This window comes from Acinonyx jubatus, chromosome E4, assembly GCF_027475565.1.
Source record: "Acinonyx jubatus isolate Ajub_Pintada_27869175 chromosome E4, VMU_Ajub_asm_v1.0, whole genome shotgun sequence".
Lineage (NCBI taxonomy): Eukaryota > Metazoa > Chordata > Mammalia > Carnivora > Felidae > Acinonyx > Acinonyx jubatus.
The window spans coordinates 3,034,639-3,048,200 of record NC_069395.1 but is presented as its reverse complement, the minus strand read 5'-3'; the positions used below and the strand labels follow the sequence as shown (position 1 = coordinate 3,048,200).

At 53.0% G+C, this 13,562-nt stretch overlaps 1 protein-coding gene across 4 annotated transcripts in view; it reads right to left on the bottom strand.

The window, feature by feature from the left end:
• The window catches only part of KIRREL1 (kirre like nephrin family adhesion molecule 1), a 99,074-nt gene that overhangs the window by 68,112 nt on the left and 17,400 nt on the right, over positions 1-13,562 (bottom strand). Inside the window, exon 1 of one of the 4 annotated variants that reach the window (XM_027048625.2) lies at positions 9,663-10,430. The exons of the other annotated variants lie outside the window; for them this stretch is intronic. The gene's annotated coding sequence lies outside the window, so the exon portion shown is untranslated. Of the gene's footprint in view, positions 1-9,662; positions 10,431-13,562 lie in introns of those variants that run through there. 4 annotated transcript variants of the gene reach the window in all.

Here is a 13,562-nt window from a genome sequence, read left to right as displayed (position 1 = left end):
CCTCTTCCTCCCCCCTCTCTCCCCCTTCCCTCTCTTCAGGATGCACTGACTTGTTTCATCTGTGCCCTTGTCCCAGTATGATAGGAAAAGATAGGACAAACCAGGCAGAGAGGGAAAGGTTAGGACCTGAGGTGTCTGGGTGGAGAAAAACATACTTTGGAAGCCCCTCCGCGGGCGGAAGGTCCCTCTTAAGAATGTAACAGACACCACTTACTCCCCCTCAACAATCAAAATACCTAACTAAAAAAAGTAAACCATAAAATTTATGTGCTACGAGGGACAGGATGACCACAGTCTGAGTCCTCACCCAGTGGAGTCCAGCCAATCAGGAGTGGCCCACCCAGCACCCAGCGCCATCCGGCCAGTAAGGGAGGCACCTGAGAAGGACCGGGGTGGGGGGGGGGGGGAAGGGAGGGACACCAGCACCTTGTAAAACAAGGACCCTCGCCTCCCGTCGCGCCTCCCCCATCGCGGGCATTCACCTTCGAAAGCCCCTCTCTGCAGAGTGAGCTTTCCTACTCCTCTGACTTGCTAAGACTCCGTTTTGTCTGCTGCTCATTCTGTCTCCTTCGTTCCTCGAAGCGGCGAGACAAGGAACCCTGGGTCCTGAGGTCAAAAATCCTGCAACATGCCTTTGGGGGCTCATCCCAGTATAGCCACGCTGTCTAGCTATACGGAAAGAGCAGCTGGCACCCCCTCTTTTCTTTCCAGCCTGAACAAAGCTCTCAGAGCAAACAGTGGGCGCCCGTCAGCCAGTTAAGAGGGAAGAGTGTGGTGGCCATTCTCCAGCCTTGGGGGACAGGCTCCTTGGGTGTCCTCCCAGCTGGTCCCCCAACACAGTTGGGGACGTCGGTGTGGCGGAGCCCCAATTCCCTTTCGAGAAGAACGCCCAGATGCACGGACTCAGCAACCGAAGGGTCCTGATCGAGGCTACTCTTTGGTGGACGCCTGAAGGCCGTCGGCAGGACCTGGTCCCCGACCGCCCGCTTGGGTGTCGGGTGGAATTCTCCCCTTTCCATCTTGGCCAGCCTCTCCTTTTGGGAAATAGCGGGAAAGCCCCAGACTGATCCCTCAGATACCCTTCTAGGAGTGATGCGGGTGACTTCCGAGGTGCCCTTCTCACAGGTTTCCCAACTACGGTGGAAGGTGGCCCCCTGCTTCCATTTCCAACCCTCTGGCATGGCTCACCTCCCAGGTTCCCATTTTTTGGACTCTCGTTTTCATTTTCAAACGTCTGCTGCGGACTTACCCCGATGCCCTCTGGGCTCAGCGCCCTCCTCCTGCCCTTGATGCCCACGGGGGGATGGGAGAGAAGACATCTGGCAGGCTCCCCACGAGACGCAGATGGCCTGGTTAGTCCGCCTCGGGACGGGGACGTAAAGGAATGTTCCCAAGCAGCTGCCGAAACGCCTTTTGTTCCGGAGAACTTCCCAGTCTTCTCTGGCCCGACACGGACTGCCCGAATGCCACTTGTTGGGGGGCGGGGGGGGGGGGGGGAGATCTGCATCTGCTCACCTGTCCGAGCTGACAGGCTTCAGGACCCGGAGACCTGGTTCTCTGCCCTCTGGGCTTTCGTCTGCCTCCGGCCTTCCTCGCTGCACCTCACCTCTTCTGCCTTCTCCTAACTCCTCCTGTTTCTACACCACCTCAGTGCGGCCAGCATGACTGGCTCCTATGTCACCTGGGGGCCTCTGGAGCCATGGGCTCCTCCTCCCCTCGCTGTCGAGGAGCAAAGAGCACCCCCTCAGGCTCACGCCACCCGCTTCGTGTTTCCTCACTGGTGCCCCAGCAAAGTTGACAACGGAGAACCAAGGGATCGACTTATAAGTGGACGCAGGTGTGGAACACAGTCCGTGTTTAAACTCACTGAAGCCTGTTGGTTTAATTTTGAGACACGTCTTCAGAGTTACCAGCATTCAATATATGAAACTCTCCCACCTCGGTTTACAGAACCAAATAAGCCCATGAATATCTCTGTTACGAGTTGCCCGCAAAACGATGGCTTAACAGGATGGTTCGTTTTGTCTCCTGGGTTTCACGGGCAACCGTTAAGTTCGCTTTCAGGGCCTTTGATGACCTGGAACTGTAAAGTTTTGCTGGGATGATAAGCTGGATTACACTTTTTGGACACTTAGGCCTTTTCCAAATCCGATGGAATGCTGAAAGCATTACTTACTAAACACAGGTCTGTGCTTCTGATTTCTTGCAGAGAAACTAAGGATATTTGGGCCTGTTGGAAAACATGCTTAATTGATTCATACGTTTGCCATCTAAGGAATTCTGATGTAACGGTTCACAGTTACTTACTACTTAGTCTTTACCGGAGTTTTCTAAGAGTTAAAATTCTGCTAAATGTAGTTAAGACTGATGGAAATAAGGAAAGCAGCTTTGTATGTGGAAAAGCACACGCGTAAGAAAGATATAAGAAATGCAAACACGTTTTTGGCGAAGGTAAAAAAAAAAAAAAAAAGTAATTTTTGTCCTACATGGGACTGGTTGTTGGAGAGAAATGACTTGGGACAAAATCTGAGTACAAAGGAATGTGGTAGAAGGCTCATGAGGGGAAATCTTTGGAAACGAATTTTATGTGTGGTCAGGAGGGACTAAGGTTAAAATGAATGGATTGTAAAAGTTCGCGGGTAGAGGGGCGCCTGGGTGGCTCAGTCCGTTAAGCATCTGGCTCTTGGTTTCGACTGAGGTCGATTTCATGGTTCGTGAGTTCAAGCCCCACACTGAGCTCTGAGCTGATGGCACGAAGCCTGCTTGGGATTCTCTCTCTCCCTCTCTCTCTGCCCCTCCCCTGCTCTCTCTCTCTCTCAAAATAAATAAATAAACTTTAAAAAAAAAAAAGGCCGGGGAGATGGTGGCCATGTCCTTGCTGCCGGCCTCCAAACGCTCCACACTTGTGTTGTTTCTGCAGGCAGATGGATGGAGGGAGGGATGTGCCATGAGGGATGGATGACTATGACACATGAAGGGCTTTTACTGGGATACACGGGAGCCATTGTGCTACACTTAGCCCAGCGTATGCTGACTTGCACCAATCTAGTGACTTTAAAATGGACACCCACACGGCTGGAACATGTTTATGTGGGCATTGCTGGAAAAGGCAGAGGAACAGACCTCGACTTTGGCCTTTTTAGCCGCGCCCCCCCAACATCCAATGATTGATACGTAAACTACTGTCCAGCCAAAAATAAAATTAGCACATCCTTCTACCACCAGGGGAGTCTTACTTGGCCACAGTCGATACCCCCCAAAGTCCCACAGGTGGGAAACGGAGAGGTAAGAGAAATCGGGGAAGACAAGGTCAGCTCTCAGAGGTAGGGTCAAGCCTGGGTAAGAACGACTACTCTCTGCACCTGTCCAGACTGACCGGGCTTCCGTCTGCCAGTCTCAGAGCCGGCCAACAACGGGGGTCAGGAGATGAGGATTTTCCTGGCCAGCTATAGGAAACTGAGATAAGGGATGCCTTTTCCTCCTTTTCCCTACAGATAGGCAGTTCCCCAACCAAGGCCAACATGCCTTTGGGATGCCCTGTGAAAAGTTGGGACGATTTTGATCCACAAACCCTGAAGAAAAAGCAACTCATTTTCTTTTGCACCGAGGCTTGGCCCCAATACAAGCTGGAGGGGGAAACCTGGCCGCCAGAGGGAAATATCAATTAAAATACCATCCTACGATTGGACTTGGTTTGCAACGTGAGGGGAGATGGGGAGAAGTCCCCTGTGTTCGATGTTTTGGGGCCTTAAGAAAAAATCGAGATATGTGTAAGCAACGTAAGGTGGATCCTGAGTTAACAGCCACCCTTTCTAAAGTCCCGCAGTCAGGAGAGGAAACGATTAAGGGCTCCTTGCCTATACCCAAGGCAGACCCAGAGAAGGAGGAAGGGAAGTCTTCTCCTCCTCCTCCTCCTCCACTCCTCAATCTGTGCATCCAGACGTTAAAACGTGCACTTCTGGGGCGCCTGGGAGGCTCAGTCGGTTAAGTGTCCGACTTCAGCTCAGGTCATGATCTTGGGGTCCGTGAGTTGGAGGCCCGCGTCGGGCCCTGTGCTGACAGCTCGGAGCCTGGAGCCTGTTTCAGATTCTGTGTCTCCCTCTCTCTCTGCCCCTCCCCCATTCATGCTCTGTCTCTGTCTCAAAGATAAATAAACGTTGAAAACAAAAACAAAAACAAAAGCATACACTTCTCTCTGTGGCCTACCTTAGCAGGCCCTGCCCGCAATGTGACAGGCATGTCTCCCCTACAAGAAGCTAGGGTGCAGGAAGGGGGGACACAGGGAGGTACCACCATGATAAGATTACAAGTACCTTTTTCATTAGGAGATTTAAGACAGATAAGTGGAGATCTATGTAAATTTTCTGATGATCCAGATAAGTATACAGAGGCTTTTCAGAACACTACGTATGTTTTTGAGTTGACCCAGAAAGATATAATGCTTTTTGTTGAATCAGATTCTTTTTTATCATTTTTTTAATTAAAAAAAAATTTTTTTTAATTTAAAATTTTTTTAATGTTCATTTACTTTTGAGAGAGAGAGAGAAAGAGACAGAGTGAGTGGGGGAGGGGCAGAGAGCGAGGGGGGAGACAGAGAATCTGAAGCAGGCTCCACTCTGAGCCGTCAGCACAGAGCCCGACGCGGGACTCAAACCCACGAACCGTGAGATCATGACCTGAGCTGAAGTCGGAAGCTTAACTGGCTGAGCCACCCAGGCACCGCTTGTTGAATCAGATTCTTAACGAGACAGAGGAACGTGGGCTTCCGGCACTGGCTGAGAGATATGGGGACCAGCAACTCATTAACTACCATGGGACCAGAGGTCCTGTGGGGAACTTCCAATTCCCTACTGGAGCTCAGGCAGTTCTGCCCCGAGATCCTAGCTGGGACTACGATAATCCCAATGGGAATGGTGTCGCCACCATTTTCAAGCCTGTATTTTGGAAGGATTAAAAAGGAGTAAGGTGAAGCCCTTAAGTTACACTGAATTGGCCACGATCTTACAGACACAGGATGGAAGCCTGGTGGCCTTCCTGGAAAGGTGAAGGGAGGCTCTCATTAAATGTAGGGCTACCTCCCCTAACACCCCTAAGGCCGAGACGATTCTGAAGGACAAATTTGTCCCTCACTCGGCCCCACATATTCAGAGAAGACTGCAAAAGTTTGGCTGTTGGCCCGAAAGGGACCCTGGGGGAGCTCTTACGAGCTGCCAATCGGGTATATTACAACCGAGATCAAGAGAAGAATAAAGAACAGGAAAGGAGGCTTAAGAAAAAATCTGAGGCTTTACTCGCGGCCTTGCGTACTATGTCAGATGGGACTTCCCGAGGTCCTGGCACCCGGTGCCATTTATGTGGTATGTGGCCGTTCAGGGCTCTGGAAACAAGAAGGTCCTCGGAGAGGACAACCGAAGTCGAAACCCTACTGTAAGCCAGGCCCCTTGTGTGGAGACAGTCACCAGAGATCTGAATGCCCTCGGGGACCTCGATCTGTGAGGGCTCAGATAACCAGTGTCCCTGAGAGGGACTGGTGGGCCCGGGGCTCTTGATGGTGGCCCCCCCAAACCAACCGCCTATCGGAAACCCAGAGCCTCGGGTAACTGGAAACAGAAGGAAAACCGGTTGATTTCCTTCTTGAAACCAGAGCCACCCTTTCTGTCCTCCTTCCCACTCCCGGCCAACCATCCGAATGCACGTAACTATCAGAGGCATCTCCGGAAAACCTCTGATTGAATTTTTCTCTCAGCCCCTGGGGTGCATATGGGGAGACTTGATTTTCCCACACTCTTCTCTGGTAACGCCAGAGAGCAACGGGCCCTTGCGAGGAAGGGACATTAATGACTGAATTTGGGACAACGGGGCCACTCGCCCCAGGACGGATAAACAATTGCCTGAATTTACAGCGATCTGGATATCCAAGATCAATCTTTGCTCGAGGTAAAATTAAATATGCCTCATGGAGTTGTTCTCAGGGAAACTGGATGGCCAAAGGAGAAACTGAGGATTCAGGACCATAAACTAGTTCAAGTGCTTATCCAAATAAATATGGACGGAGGAGGAAAAACTATCGTTAAACTGCTTTAAAAAAAAAAAAATGACCAGACATGCCAGGGATTTTTTGGATGATTACAATGTGTCTTTCCTGCCCATGGTGTGACCTCTTCCCTAAGAGGCATTGCCTTTGGAATACTCACGCTCGTTGGTCTGATATGCTTTTTCTATGTCATCCGTAGGTGCCATCACACATATCAGAAAAATAAGACATCCAAGAAAATTTTGCTAGCCCAGCTGTTCCAAACACCCTCCCACTATATCGGACCTCTGGATCGACCTCTAAGCCTGCCCTGCCGTTCCCCGTCATCACCCCCTTCAGCAGGAAGTAGTTAATTAAGATGGGTCGTGGGGCGCCTGGGTGGCTCAAGTCGGTAAGTGTCCGACTTCAGCTCAGGACACGATCTCATGGTTTGCGGGTTCGAGCCCCACGTCGGCTCAGTGCTGTCAGCGCAAAGCCCACTCTGGATCCTCTGCCCCCCCCCACCCCTCCTCTGCTCACACACACACTCTCTCTCTCTCTCTTAAAAATGAATAAACATTTATTTAAAAAAAAAAAATCGGTCGTCATCCCCGTTCCTAACAGCAGTTAGGAGTCGTGCGTTCGGAGAGGAGACTATGATAGGAAAAGATAGGACAAACCAGGCAGAGAGGGAAAGGTTAGGACCTGAGGTGTCTGGGTGGAGAAAAACATACTTTGGAAGCCCCTCCGCGGGCGGAAGGTCCCTCTTAAGAATGTAACAGACACCACTTACTCCCCCTCAACAATCAAAATACCTAACTAAAAAAAGTAAACCATAAAATTTATGTGCTACGAGAGACAGGATGACCACAGTCTGAGTCCTCACCCAGTGGAGTCCAGCCAATCAGGAGTGGCCCACCCAGCACCCAGCACCATCCGGCCAGTAAGGGAGGCACCTGAGAAGGACCGGGGGGGGGGGGGGGGGGGGGAGGGAGGGACACCAGCACCTTGTAAAACAAGGACCCTCGCCTCCCGTCGCGCCTCCGCCATCGCGGGCATTCACCTTCGAAAGCCCCCTCTCTGCAGAGCGAGCTTTCCTACTCCTCTGACTTGCTAAGACTCCAACGTTTTGTCTGCTGCTCATTCTGTCTCCTTCGTTCCTCGAAGCGGCGAGACAAGGAACCCTGGGTCCTGAGGTCAAAAATCCTGCAACCCCAGGCCTGTCTGCAGGCTCCCTCCTAGCGGCATGTCTGTGGCTGGGACTTCCAGAACACAGAATGGAAGGTCTGGGCTCCTACTTCTTTGGTTCAGGCCAGAGATACAGGGCCCAGAATGGGGAAAGTGCTCCCCAGTCATTTGAATGAACCCTTACGTAACTTCTTTCTGCAGTGGCCAAACAGCAGAAGACAATTTCTCTTCCCGATTACGTTTTGCTCGGGCTCATATTAAAACCGGCCCACGTTCCCCCATCGCACATCAATCGATGGCTGGATCCCAGGTGCCAGGGCACGAGCGGCCTGGGAATTAAACGCTTGCCACAAATAGTTCTCACGCCGGCCGGGCCTTGCATTCAGCATGGCCTCCCGGGAAGGCAGGCATTTACACGGACTCAGTGAGGGACGGGTTCCTGCCCCCTCTCCCCTTCCTTCTCGAGTCCAGTGTTCCCTCTTGTCCAGGCTTTGTGTTCCCTTCCCCCTTCTAGACACCCCCTCACGAATGCCCCATGCTACCCTTTGGCTTCATTCTTCTTCAGCGGACGTTTCTGAATCTTTTCTGCCCCAAATCCTGCCAAGTTAGGACCTGGCTGGAAGCTGGAACCTCGTTTCTGCACGTAACACCCTCCCCCCCACACGCCGTTCCCAGGAGGGCACCCCTCTGTGTCTCCCCATCTCGGGTCCGTGGCAACACTCTCACGTGGCCTCCACTGCCCACAGGCCCGGCCCAGGATTCTCCCATCAACTGCCACCGCCCTCCCCGTGCTCCTCTTGTCCCCTCTCTCTGAGAGTGGGGGAGCGGGGAGCCCAGGCCCAGGGGCACGGCTCTCCAGGGCCCCAGGTCCCAGGGCCTGGGCCTCCTCTGCAATCTCCATGACTCTGACTCTTGGTAATCCTGACCCAGGGTGAAATTGAAACAGTCCTTCCTGCACCTCCCCAGTCCTGACATTTCCCACAAGCCTCAGAAGGAGACGACTCTGGTTCAAAAGGAAATCAGAGCTATTCCAACACTTCCATGGGAATGTGCACCCTTCTCCCGCTTTCCTTCAACTGTCAAGATATTTGCCTTTTGAGGTTGAGAGTTGCTAGTGGCCAGTTCCCTCCTCCTCCTTCCCATTCCCCTTAAACAAAGCTTTTTCTGTCAGGTTTTTGACCCTGATGAAGATTTTTAACTGGAACCCTTCCCCACCCCCCACCCCCAATTCTGAAGGATCTTTTGTCTTCTGAGCAGAAGAACTGAGGGATGGAAAGGCTGCTTTCTTTTTTTTTTTTCCCCGTCAGTAATTGGGGAAACATTTTTAAAAGAAAAAAACCGGAAGGATAAAAGACAGAAAAACACCAATATGGAGCTATTTTCTTTCTAAAAAATTTAGTTTAAGGGAAAACAAGAGAAAGACCTTGAGGAAAAGAGAGGAGAGGGGCTGAAAGAAGTGCAGAAGCAGGAAGGGGTGAGGAGACGTGTGACAGGGCACTTGGGGCGCCTGTCAGTGGGAGCACTCGGGGAGTGTTCAGGCGCCTGTCAGTGGGAGCACTTTGGCACCCGCGAGGCGGAGCACTCACTGGGAGCACTTCAGATGCCCATTCCCCAGAGCACTCAGGATGTTTGTTGCCTAGGAGCACTCGGGATGCCCATCGCTGGGAGCACTCGGGATGCCCATCGCTGGGAGCACTCAGGTGCTCATCAGTGGGAGCACTGGAGATGCCCATCGCTGGGAGCACTCGGGATGCCCATCACTGGGAGCACTCAGGTGCTCATCACTGGGAGCACTCGGGATGCCCATCGCTGGGAGCACTCAGGGGCGCATCAATAGGAGCACTCAGGATGCCCGTCACTGGGAGCACTCAGGGGCTCATCAATGGGAGCACTCGGGATGCCCATCGCTGGGAGCACTCGGGATGCCCATCGCTGGGAGCACTCAGGGGCGCATCAATGGGAGCAGTCGGGGGCGCATCGCTAGGAGCATTCAGGTACACATCACTGGGAGCACTCGGGACGCCCATCACTGGGAGCACTCCAGTACACATCATTGGAAGCACTCGGATGCCCATCACTGGGAATACTTGGGATGCCCATCACTAGGAGCACTCAGGTGCGCATCACTGGGAGCACTCAGGATGCCCATCACCGGGAGCACTCAGGCGCATCACTGGGAGCACTCGAGTCTGCACCAATGGGGCTGCAATATCCACGAAACAGTTTCTCCCACTTAGAAGAGAAAGAAGCAGAAGCCCGCTCCGAGGCAGTAAAAAGAACCCTTCTCTGTGCACAGGCACAGTGTCTATTAGGGTCTAGCATACAGCAAATGCTCAATAAATGCAGGGCTGAACAAAACAGGCTGCCATGGGTTCCTGTTGTTTTTCTTTTCCCCCGGGCCAAATGAAGGGTTGGTCGGAAAAGAAACAGACAAGAAACAACGAGCTCGGGCCAACCTCACCTGACACGGTTCTGCAAGGCTCCCAGAGGTCACGTGTTGTCAACCGCTTCTGGTCTCACCTTGTTGCCTTCCGCGGGCTCAGTTCTTGCCCCGTGTGGCTAGGCACAACCGATCCAAAGAAAGGCAATCAGCTCTCAATTACTGGCCCTTGGGTTTCTCACTTTAGAGATTATCCATGGAAAAATCTTAATCCCGGGCAGGCTGCCTCCCTCTGTCACCCAGAATGTTCTCGTTGTCAGTCTTGGAGCAAGCAGGGAATTAGACCTCATGTAAATAGCAGTCCCAGTCAGCAGTAATGAGCAAGGCAAATCTGATTATTACCTTTGTCATTATCACCATCATGTATTCCAAAATTAAAAAAAAAAAAGATTAGAAAGAGCAGTGGCTGGGTGTTACCATGGTGCGGCTGGGAGTTCACTATGTTTACAGAAGGTCTTTAATCCGGGGGACTCCACCTCGAAAAGGAAGATGACCAAAAATTTGGATGTTTTGTTACTTAAAATAGCAGCTGACGTTTTACTAGCTGCTCACTTATTATTTGCTGGACACTATGCTGTATGTTTTATGTATCTTAATTGATTTACTTATTGCATACAAGATTCGAGGCAAAGTACGTGGACATTTAGTCAATGATAAAAACAATAAATTTCAAGGGGCGCCTGGGTGGCTCAGTTGGTTAAGCATCCGACTTCAGCTCAGGTCATGATCTCGTGGTTCGTGAGTTCAAGCCGCGTGTCGGGCTCTGTGCTGACAGCTGGGAGCCTGGGGCCTGCTTCCGATTCTGTGTCTCCCTCTCTCTCTCCCCTCCCCCACTCTCTCTCTCTCTTTCTCTCAAAAATAAATAAACGTTAAAATTAAAGCAAAACAATAAATTTTGATAAGAAAGCCGACATTGGGTGAGGTGGGGGTGACTGGGCAAGCAGGGAAAGAGAATAAGGACTGGAGAAGTAAATCGAGATGGGGCTAAAGTTAATGTAGTCGATACATGCCACAAGCTCTTCCATGCTTCATCAGAGACCAATTGCAAGGCTAGCCTTGAGCTTCCAAGCAGCAAGTGCAAAAAGGAAAAATTCAAAACCAGCGACACAAGGTACAGTATCCATAAAATAAAAACCATCTGATGGCTTAGGAAAAGCACCGCTACAGAACTTTCTCCAAGGATCCTCACATGACGAATACTGCGATGTGTTGAACCCTAACCTGGGCAACATCCCTACCATAAATACAATATGTTCAAGGGTTACTCCTTAGAACATTCTTCAGCGCATGCCGGTGGCACGGGGCCAAATGCTCAGCTCAGTGAAGGCAATTCTTCGAGAGGCCAGAGCCATTCGGTCTCGGTTTATCCCTCTCCGAGGGTCTGGTGCAATCTAAGGATGAAATTTAGGGTATGTGGAGGCAAGGACCGGAAGTGGGTCATAACAGCGGGAAGGAGGGCTGCAGACAGGAGACGGGACTCTTCCGACTTAGCTATTTGGGCCTTCAGTTCCGAGCGGCTTCTACGGATGAGGGAGGAGAGAACGCCACCTGCTCTGAGAGGCACCATGTCTTGGGAGGCAGAACTGAGGATTATCATCCCAAGGAGGTGGGGCAAGGGGCCAGCCAGCTGTTGTGATGTCTGGGGTGGGGGGTGAGGTGACTGAGTGAAACTGACTTAAAACATACAAAAGTACTTTGTCGTTAAAAAAAAAAAATGGCTACAGAGCACACCTAACCCCCCAAATACCAGCTCAGCTCTCGGCCATCCTGAGGCCTGGGAAGATTAAGTCCTGCTGGAGGAGCCCTAAGAAGCATTCAGGTCAGCAGCTCCAGCAAAGCTCCCAGCTAGGATGTACCCCCCTTCTGGAGGAAGAGCCCCGGGGGACCCCAGCATCTCAGACCTGGAGGGCGAGGGTCAACACAGAGGTCAGCCTGCACCCTTTACCCTCGAGGTCACCAGAGGGAAGAAAGTCCACACCTTAGGTGTCACATCCATCTAGTGACCCAGAAATTCTTCCATGGATCTGACCCAAGTCCCTCCTGTTTCCCCTACGAGACTGTACTTTCCTAACAGTCGAGAAAGCCTGTCCAGCCTCATCTGGGGCTGGACCGAGAAGGGCAGCCCCCTGCCAGAGGGGAGGAGGCTGGGGGGGGGGGTGCTCCCGGCTGCTTCCCAGAGCCCCTGGAGTAAGGGAGGACTAGGCTCTGAGGGAGGACAGACACCGGGTGGAGAAGGGAGAGCAGGGCGGGCTGGAGTCTCGGGCGAGTCCCCCGACAATGGGCAGGAGTCTGGAACCTGCAGCCTGTTACTTAATTATCTCTGAATGGTTTTTGTTCCTGGCTTTAAACATTTACCCCTATTGGGTTTTCTCGGCTTCACCAGGCCTCTATCTCCTTTTCTTTGCGGTTGCCATGGCAACAACTCCAGGCGTACAACCGCTCTCTGATTTTAAATAAAAGTTGAGGTTTCTCTCTCTCTTCCCTCCCCCTCCTCCCTCCCCTCTCTCTCCTGGATGGATGAGGTTTCTCTCTCATCCCCGCCCTCCCTTTCACCTTCCTCTGCCCTGCGCCCTCCACCCAGCTGCTTCCTTATCATTACCTCTTCCCTCATTTCCTCCTTCCACCTGTCTCCTCCCTAAGCCCTCCCCAGACCCCCGGGGCTCCAGGTGGAGGTTGGAGGGTGTCTGGGGACGTGGGGATCCGGGAGCAGTCCCAGAGAAGTGTCCCCAGTCCTCTCTGGGCCTCCGTAAGCAGTGGGTCCCTGATCTCATCACCCCTCCTCCCAGAGGGGGCCTCCTGGTGTGTGCAGGGGGGAGTGGAGAGGGAGGCGTGTGTTGGGCAGGGGCAGGAACCGCACTGCCCTGTCTGCTCGGGGGAGTGGGTCACCTTCCTTCCTGAGTCCGGTTTTCACTGCTAACTCAAATCCGTGGTTTTCAAACCTGAGAAGTCTCAGCAGTTACGGGGGAGGGGGAGCGGGGTGGCGGGACACCTGAGACCCAGTCAGTGCTGCCGCCTGGCACCACCGTCCGGCACCGTGGGCTGTCTTCAGCCGTGGCCGAGACACGGCGGTGCTTCTGGAGGAAGCCAGGAGCTCCGGCCACTCCCTGCTAGGGGGCTGCCTGGGTGGCTCTCCCGTCACCTGTTGCCCCCTCACTAGCCCCAATCCTGGATAAACAGGCAGGCTGTGGCTGGGGGGGGGGGGGGGGGGACACCTAATCATCTTTGCGGTGGGCTGGGGACCGAACACTTTCCTTCCCCCTGGGTGACAGACAGCAGCCCCTCTCTTCGCTGTCCGGGCTGTGGGTCAAAGGCAAACATCTGGGCGAAGGCAGGCGAGTGGCATTTTAGAACCAGCTACGCTCCAAGCAGAGAGGCCGGACCTCCAGGTCTATCCTATCCAGCTCTTCCTCCAACCAGCTCTGTGCTTCCCAAGTGCAGGGAGTTTAATTTTTTTTTTTAATGTTTAATTTTTTTTTGAGAGCAAGAGAGAGAGAGAGTGTGAGTGGGGAGGGGCAGAGAGAGGGAGACACAGAATCCAAGGCAGGCTCCAGGCTCCGAGCCATCAGCCCAGAGCCCGACGCGGGGCTCGAACCCACGAACCGTGAGATCATGACCTGAGCCGAAGTCCGGCGCTTCACCGACGAGCCACCCAGGCGCCCCCCCAAGGGCGGCGATTTTAGCCCAGGGGACACTTGCAGACATCCAGACGCTTTGTTATTGTCGCACCTGCGGGTGGGGAGCGGCACTGGGGGAACCACAGGTCCTGAGTCTCAGGGTCCTCCTTGCGGATCAGCGGCTGGCGCTCTCCCGAGCGCGGGGTGGGGGTAGGGGTGCAAGACCAAGGCGGAATGGGCCCCTCCCGCCCAGGACGTCACATTAGCGTGTAGTCACAGACAGGGTTTAGGAGCCCTCGGCTACAGT